The sequence below is a fragment of the Heptranchias perlo genome, chromosome 1, assembly GCF_035084215.1.
Source record: "Heptranchias perlo isolate sHepPer1 chromosome 1, sHepPer1.hap1, whole genome shotgun sequence".
In the NCBI taxonomy this organism is placed as follows: domain Eukaryota; kingdom Metazoa; phylum Chordata; class Chondrichthyes; order Hexanchiformes; family Hexanchidae; genus Heptranchias; species Heptranchias perlo.
Genome location: NC_090325.1, coordinates 52,247,814 through 52,257,217, shown reverse-complemented (window position 1 = coordinate 52,257,217; position 9,404 = coordinate 52,247,814). Strand labels below are relative to the sequence as shown.

General features: G+C 41.4%; 1 long non-coding RNA gene across 1 annotated transcript; it reads left to right on the top strand.

The window, feature by feature from the left end:
- Positions 1–285: 285 nt before the first annotated feature.
- Positions 286–5,933, top strand: LOC137328022 (uncharacterized). The gene is made up of 2 exons (XR_010964601.1): positions 286–456; positions 5,103–5,933. It is a non-coding gene; the product is annotated as an uncharacterized lncRNA (long non-coding RNA).
- The last annotated feature ends 3,471 nt before the right edge of the window (positions 5,934–9,404 follow it).

Genomic DNA, 9,404 nt, shown 5'->3' with positions numbered 1-9,404 from the left:
CAGGTACAGTTTAGGTACATTCCCAAGAGGGGGAAAGGTAGGGCAACTAAAGCCAGAGCTCCCTGGATGACAAAAGAGATACTGAGTAAGATGAAGCAGAAAAAATTGGTGTATGACGGATGTCCAGTTGATAATATAAGTGAGAACCAGGCTGAAAATAGAAAGTTCAGAGGGGAAGTGAAAAAGGAAATAAGAGGGGCAAAGAGAGAGTATAAGAATAGACTGGCAGCAAACATAAAAGGCAATCCAAAAGACTTCTATAGGCATATAAACTGTAAACGGGTAGTAAGAGGAGGGGTGGGACCGATTAGGGACCAAAAGGTAAATCTATGCATGGAGGCAGAGGGCATGGCTGAGGTACTAAAAGATTACTTTGAATCTGTCTTTACCAAGGAAGAAGATGCTGCCAAAGTCACAGTAAAAGAAGAGGCAAGAGCCATCAGGCGTAGATTTAAGGTGATTGGCAAAAGAACCAAAGGCAACACGAGGAAAAGCTTTTTTACACAGCGAGTGGTTAAGATCTGCACCGCCAGAGGGGGAGATAGAGGCAGATTCAATCATGGCTTTCAAAAGGGAATTGAATAAGTACTTGAAGGGAAAAAATTTGCAGGGATACGGGGAAAGGGCGGGGGAGTGGGACTAGCTGGATTGCTCTTGCAGAGAGCCAGCACGGACTCAACGGGCTGAATGGTCTCCTTCCGCGCTGTAACCATTCTATGAATATTTCAACAAAACGTTGTGTTTTCTAAGCATAGTACCACTGTTAAATTTAAAGTGATTGATCGAAGGATTAGAGCGGAAATGAGGAAAACTTTTTTCACCCAGAGGGTGCTGGGGGTCTGGAACTCACTGCCTGAAAGGGTGGTAGGGGCAGAAACCCTCAACTCATTAAAAAAATACCTGGATGTGCACCTGAAGAGCCGTGACCTGCAGGGCTACAGACCAAATGCTGGAAAGTGGGATTAGGCTGGGTGGCTTGTTTCTCAGCTGGTGGGACACAATGGGCCGAATGGCCTCCTTCTGTGCCGTAAATTTTCTATGATTCTATGCTTCTATAAATGTACAAGAAGTCAAAAGAGTTTTGAGAATTATTATACAGTTACGGGACTATGTCCTATTTTATGTCTGTGAGACTTGAGATCTAAATCGATTGTTTTCTTTTCAATTTGGCAAAGTTTCATTAAATTTAGTTGAAATCTGCCAGAGTATGGAGTTGCTATGGTGAAGCTGGCTCTGCCTTCTTTTCAGTCAGTTCTGCAAAGAAGTTTTAAAATCATGTTGCCTTACACAGAGTTAGTTCCACATTTGGGACGACTTTGGCAGCCGTCCAAAGGGGGAAGTTAGTCCATAGCAAAGTACAGTGTGTCCAAGACAAAAGGCAGTTGAGACATCAGATCAAGTTTTTTTAGGGTGTTCTACTCCAAGTCTCCAAAGAAACTGGAGGTGGAAGAAATAATTCTTTGTGCTTTCTCCACAGGTGAAGCGAAATGGACAATGTGATATTAATTACATTTATTATTGGGGAGCATGTTATGATAGGGACTTAGAAACTGTAAAATGTGCCATAAGTGAATAAAGTCCAATTTACAGTACTGTAATAAATGCCCAGAAGAGATGTGCAGATAAAATGGGAATGAGAGGTAGTGATAGATAACATAATGGAGGTAGAAACTAGACCAGAGGAGGGCATCTTCAGGCCTAGACAATTGACTGTCGGACACTGTGGAATGGGTAGGAACAGGAATGTCAATTTGGAATTGGGTAGATGTTGAGACTATAAAGAAGCATGCAGGTCATTATGAACGTGTGTGGGCCAAACTGGTTGATGAACCATTACTAAACGCAATCAATGAGCTAGCACAGGAAGAACAATATACAGTCTATAACATGCACAACATTGCCAAGTTTTTCACTCAGACGCAAGATAAAATAAATGAGTTGATACTCAAGGGAAACGAGTGAGCGTAGGGAATAGGACGGGCTACCATTTGTACAGCATATGGAGCATGCATGCTTTTGTTTATTGATCAAACACAGGTTTTTGATGCGAGCTAAAGTCCCGGATATGTTAAGGGACTACGAGCTTGTCCGTTGGTATTCTAAGGGAAATGGTGAAACAAATGTGGGGGTTGAAGTTCCACCTGTATCAACAATCCACAATCTGGGGTATGCTGCTATTCAATGGGTCAAGTTAGGGATAAGAATAAACCTCGATTTATACCCTATCCTTACCTATCGTGGATGTTACCACCCAAGTATTTACCGAATTGGCAGAACCACATTCTTTGGGATATTTAGAGGGAGAAGTGTGTAAGCAAAGGGTAAACTCATCTAAGTTAACGGTGTATGACAGGAAAATTGCATCATAGAAGGTGCCCAATTAGGATTGTTGTGACAAGCAGGGGAACCGATACCTAGGCTGATGTGGATGTTTCCCTTCACACATGCCTGAGTGCAGACGGTGCAGACATGATCTAAAATTGAGACTAAAACTTTAAAATGGGAGCCGCAGGAAAAGATGCGTGAACGAACTTGTGGTGATGCAAACACAAGAAGCTTGTTATAATTTGCAGTTAGAGATTATTCCTGCTCTGTTAAATTTTTCCTTCTGTAAGTTTTGTCTTCTGATTTATGTAATTATACGTATGTAGATTTTTATCACGCTAAGAGAAATGGTACACAGATTTACTAAGAACAATCGTGAAGAGATTTAGGTGAACTCACATTGAGACAATGAGAATGTGATAAAACAATGCACAAGCAAATAGAGGGGTCACTTAAAGGAATGAATAGGCAGACGGGGGATGTTATATCAGAACAAGGGGTGTCCCTGGTTTAAATAGGATGACTGGCAGAGAGACAGGTTAGGGATATTGGCAATCATTCAGAATAACAAAGACTAAGGAACAACTGATCTTAAAGGCAATTATGTATGGAGGGTTTTTACAGTGTTCAGATTCAAAAGGGGATTAAATACTATTGAAAACAATTGGATCCCAAATTTTACATTGGACAAACAAATAAAAATCTGCAAATCAGATGGGAATATGGATAGGTGTAAGGTGTGAAGACTTGGATTGGTGTATTATGCCAGGAAGCCTTGCAAGCAGAGTGACATTGCAACAACAACAACAACAACAACTTGCATTTATATAACGCCTTTAATGTAGTAAAACATCCCAAGGCACTTCACAGGAGCGTTATCAAACAAAATTTCAAATCAAGCCACGTAAGGAGATATTAGGACAGGCCAAAGAGGCAGGTTTTAAGGAGCGTCTTAAAGGAGGAGAGACAGGTAGAGAAGCAGAGAGGTTTAGGGAGGGAATTCCAGAGTTTAGGCCTTGGTAGCTGCAGACCAATGGTGGAGCAACTGATTCCTGTGGTAGTGGCAATACCATTGCTATCTGTTGATGTAAAACTGATGAAGGTATTTAAATTGGAATCGATGGGCTTGTTGGTGGATGATATACATAAGGAATTTGTAAATTATCCGAAGATCGAAGATATCAATAAAGGGGATAGGAAGTGTTCTGATGAACACTTCATGCTGTTCCAGGAAAAGTGTATCCTGGTTATGCAGATGTGAGGTTTTACAAAGTGCACTGCCAGCTTGTGGTTTCACTCTGGATGAAGAATCCCCTAATTGTACTATTGAATTTGAAAAGGACCAAGGTCATTTATTCAGAGAGGAAGGTATTGTTACAACTAACATGAAACATTACACAAAAGGCAACGCCATGGGATCAGTTTTAAATTTAAATTGCAGGTGCATTGAGGGTGGATGGGTTGCGAAAATTGCAAAAATTGCAGAGCGAGTTCGGAAGCCGGATCCAACCTATCGACTTCCGAGTTTCCCACAGAAGCACCTGTGTGTGCACGGGCTTCCCAAATCCGGAAGTCCCACCAGCAATTAAAGCCGGCGGGATGATAGTTAAAGAACCAAATGTACCTCATTGAGGTACTTAAGGCACTTTACTTGTGACATATTAGGTAGTTAGAACGATTTTTAACTTACCTGGGCAGCTTTCCCATGGCTTCCGATTTATGCCTGGTGAAACCAAGTGTGAAGGGCCGGATCAGGCAAAAGTAAACTAAATAAATTAAATAAAAAACCATTGCACAAAGTTAAAACACAAAGTCAACCTACCTTTCCACCCTGCTCCAATGTCCGATGTCTCCTTCTCCGATGTCCCTCTCAGCCCCCGATGTCTCCCTTTCCGATCTCCCCCTTTCCCCCTCCCGATCCCCCCCTCCATGCCCCCTGATCTTCCACTCTCCCCCCCACCCACCCCGGATCTTCTGTTCCAGTGCCGGATGATGTCTTGCTCTCTCTCTTTCTTGCTCCCCACCTCCGCACCGCCCCCCACCCCCACCCCCCATCCCGGCATTGCAGCTCCTGTCGGCAGCCAGCCTATCAATCAGGGGCTGCCAGGCGCAAAACCCGGAAAGAACCGTAATCACCATCAATTACATTGCGATGGCATCGGAAACTTTAAGTTTTTTTTAGTTGGGTTTGCCACGCGCACCTTCATCCTCCACCCCCACGCCCCCTCCCCTCCACCCCGGCAACCCATCACCATTTCAACATTGAGCCCCATATGTCCAGTTTGGCGGTTAACATCTTGCTTTACACCAACCACAATTACTAAATTGGGGCTAAGATATTGGTGCCCGTTATGGCCACAATGATACAAAATGCAAGTAAACATTACCCTCCAGACAGAAAGCTTATGAGTGGTTGTACATTTTGGCGCAAAAGCATTAAGCATACTTAAAAGTGCTATCAAGAATATTAGATAGAGGCAAGGTTATTTAAGACTAACAGGGAAACTTAAGAAGTTCCTGATCATACAAGTCTTGGTTACCATATCCCTCATAGTGTCTACCTGCTGGGTCCGCAGGTGGGTCTCCAAGTTAAAACAGAATGTGAGTCATTCCAAACCATTCCCCTATTGGACTAGATTGATTAAATAAGTGAGGGGTCGAAGACTTAGTCTTCTCCCTTCAAGGTGGGGAATCTGTAAGACTATTGGAAATAGGGAAAAATTGAGATCTTTTTCTTAAAGCTACTAACCTCATAATATTCTGTTTTGTGCTCTCAGGGTGTGCCATGGGTGCAGAAGCAGAATATTACCTAATAAAGACAGAAAGTGCATGCCCTATGCAAGATTTTTTACAAGGCATCAATAGATATATTCTAAAAATGTATAATAATTCTGAGCTAGCAGGCTGTGCAGCTTATTTTGCTGAGTGTGCAGCTATTTTGCTGAATTGTAAACTGTTAACCATTGACCACTAATTGACCCGTGTCACCCTCCTTGATGAAAGAACAGTTATACAATAAAAGAGGAACAATAACCACAAAAAAGCGGAACAATAATCCAAAGATAGCAACAAGACCAGGACCTTGATGAGATAGCTGGACGGTATTACCTTGCAAAGGATCTTGTGGTTAAATGAGTAACGTTAGAGCAAACGGACCATCTTGAATTCTTTGAAAAACAGCCTTGCAAAGCGGTATCATGGATAATGAGTAATGGTAAAACAAGCTGACCATCTGAAATTCTTTAAAAAGCAACTTTGTTAATCTATAAGGGTCTTATGGGTGTTGTTCCATATATGGTGTGAGCTTCCTGCCAACAGGGGAACAAAAACCCAACATTTTTTGAGCTCAAGGCAGAGGAATCAGCGACGACCACCATCCAACGAAAGAACACTTAGCTGTCTGAAGATGACACCGCAGTCAGAAGGACACCCGACTGTCAGAAGACTGCCTCACTGTGGGTAAACGCGAAACAACCACGTCGCCAACTTAATAACGACCTCTGCCCAGAGATCAAACGGGGTAATATTGTTTTGATCTTTGCTGTTTGGCTATTTGATACCTCTACATGTTTGATTTGACTATTAATAAATGAAATATTGATTAACAATTGGTGTCACCTCTGAATTTGTCGCAGCGTCCCCTTTTGCACCCTCAGGGACCCCTCCATTACTTGACCCATCAAGAGCTGCTTTCTGTTTTTTTTGCTCTTCCCTTAGCATAAATATTCTGCATTTTTAAATTAATGAATGGAAAATAATACGCTGGGAGCTCATAATTTTCTGTTTTGTGCTCTCAGCATGTGGAGAAGCAGAATATTACCAAATAAAAACAGAAAGTGCATGCTCTATGCAAGATTTCTAACAAGGCATCAATAGATATATTCTAATAATGTATAATAATTCAGAGCTAGCAAAATTAAAAGCAACATTTATTTTGTATTATCGCATTGTGCTATGTTTTCAAGCAAATTTTTACTTAATGTGCAATTTATTTGAAATTACAACAGACATAAATAACACACAAACAAATATAGAGGCAGTTTAGTGGTGAGTCCTTCCAGACTTGACCAAAAAGAAAAGCTAATTTAAGAAAATAAACAGGCTTTTTTTTGTATGGCTGCCAAAGGTCATAAGTTAAAAGTAATATTGTTGAGCCAGTTTTGTGCTTTGGATCCATATCCATTGGGTAATGGTCAAACTCAAACAAGAAAAAAGGAATTCCATAATTTAGTCACAGCAGTGGAATGCTATTTATACCAGTCTGGCCCTAAGAGAAAACCAAAATGACAATACTTCATCGACAGAGAATGCAAATTATTAACAATGCTAATGATTAATCTAAATAAGTATTGGAGAACAGGCCTATTATTGTTAGTTTTACTATTGTATTAAAGTGATCTGCTATCTGGACTAGGCAATTGTCTGTTTCAGAACAATTTCACATTCTAATTTATAAAACTTTCCTTCCTCTTGGTTAGTAAAGATGGATTTGAAGTAACTAAATAATAATTCTGCTATTTCTTAATCTGATTTTCAGCTACATGAATCAATCATTTCTTTCACATTTTGTTTTCTGACTATACACTTGAAAACCTTTTTTTAATCTGATGTGTTTTCAACAATCTTACATTTATATTTCTCTTAGCTACTCTAGTTATTTTTGAACCCTGCCTACAAGCTTCTTCCTGTTTTAAAAGTCTTCTGCTTATCCCTAATAGAATTCTTCATATCCCTACCTATGAACATACAAACATACGAAAAAGGACAGAAAAGTCCAACTGGTCTTTCAAGCCCATCCCATCAAAATATGGTGCAACCTATACACACAAGCAACCCCATCCCATCCTTCCCACCTCCCCCAACCCCCCCCCCCCCCACCTCACCCCACAGTCATGCAGTTTCCTTTAAAAGCAAAAGAAAGAGAAAAGCCTTAGGGCAGTATAGGAAAAAGATGTGGGAAATTCCTTACCGACACTCAGTGGTAATCAAGCAAGCTCAAAGAAACCATGATGACTAATTAAACTAGTCCCGGTTAACCCAGCTACTTTCTATAACTTGGGATGCCTTCCATTCACAGCAACTCATCCAGCTCCCTTTTGAAAGCCTGCAGCAAATCCAACTTGCTACATGTACTGGCAACCTACTCTAGCAATCAACGATTCTCTGGCACCAAACTTAACTATGTTCTTTGCAACATGTACTGATTCAAGCTAATCCGGCCTGCCTATCTAGCTCAAATAACCTATTCACTTGGATGGAATCTAATCCCTGCATCATTTTAAAGATCTCAATCAAACCCCCTCAAAGTCTATGCTTTCCCAGAGTACAAAGCCCCAGTTCTCTAAGCCTGTCCTGATAACTAAGAGCCCATAAACTAGGTATCAATTGAGTGACCTGTCTCAGAGCCTTTTCCAGTGCCTTGCTATCCCCCACCACATAAGGAGACCAAAACTTGATACAACGTGGGACGAATTTCATACGTAGTGCAAACTGGCCAGGCAATGGATAGAGCAATTGCATCACCCACTCATTGACACTAACGAAAGGCCCAAGCTATTTTCATGGTCAAGCTTTATTTTAATTTGATTGGTGAGCTGCCAGCACTCAATGAGCGCTGACAGGCAAATCGCTGATTGGATTGAGGGGGGGGGCTGCAGGAAATCTGACGACTTCTCGGCGGAGCTGAGCCAGAAATAAACTTTTAAAGGAGAGAGGAGTATATCCTGGTGGGGACCACTGAGCAACTGACAGTGGGTGGGAAGATTTTTGTGGAGGCAGGAGAAGCATTTATACACCTCCTAGCCCCACAAAAATCAGTAGCACAGTTTTTCTTTTAGGCTTTTGGAGTGGCCTGCAGTGGTCCCTTTAAGAACACTTGCTCCATCAAGTGGAACACCAAAATAGTGTTGGGGTCCTACAAGGGGAGTAGGACCACGATTTAATTATTTTTATACTTGTTCCAGCATGAGTGCTGGCTGCCCATTTTGAGACCTGCTTGAAAAACCAGTCAGACCTCGGACAGCCAGTGAGCAATAGCTTCTTGAAAAACATTTTGTCTGCCTGCCGCCCTGTTTTTCTGCCTGAAGGTAGCAGTATGCAGACAAAATCGCCCCCAGTATTCTTGGTGCAGCCGAACCAAAGCCTTGTTCAATGTAAGAATTGAACATCTGGTTTTATATTTAGTTGTCCTTGCAAAACGTGGATTTTCAATGTTTAACGAGCTACAACCCCCAGGTCCTTCTCCTGCTCAGCAGATTTGAGAAAACAACCAATCCTATGGGGAGCCATGCTCAAAGGAAATATGGATCAGGCACAGAACTACAGCACTTTGTATCTTTAGCATTTCTCAAAGATTATATTCCTTAAAGTCTTAGTGTTCATGATCAATCTTGGTTGATGCCCCATTGTAAATAATAACTTGTTGCTATATCAAGCAAGTAAGTTTTCCTCATTGATTTTACTGATCCATGGAATAATGAAAACATGTTTTTTTTCTTTAAGGGTGAGGATCCCTCTTTTTTTTCACCTCTCCTTTTTGGTCCCCTATGCCATGTACCATCAGCAGCCACCAGCTTCCAGTGAATGGGGATCTAAAACTGGACCGTAAAGCAACCCAGGGATGATTACCCCATAGTTTCCCCTCCCTATGGGGAAGCAGCTAGCCTCCATTGACATCTCTTCATCCCATCTCAGGTGAAACTGAGAATTCAGTGCGTGGAAGACTGTGGATGCTGGCCGACTCCATGATATGGTGCTTCAATGTACACCCCACATTGCCTAATATGTAAACTTAAATTTTGGATGCTGCCATACATTTTGGCATTTGAAAATTAGTGTCCCAAAATATATCTCATCATCTTTAATCACAAAACGTTAGGAATGCAAATGGAATCACTAACCTTTACAGATGAATAGCATTATTTATGGGGAGCCTGTGCAAGTGAGCAGCTGCTTGTAGATCAGTAATTGCTGCCCAGCAATGAAACGTCGCCAAGCATTAACTGAAGTCTACAGCCAATTACAATCACCTGATAAATCTAATCAAAAATCAACTGCAATTACATGCTTCAGTAACCAAG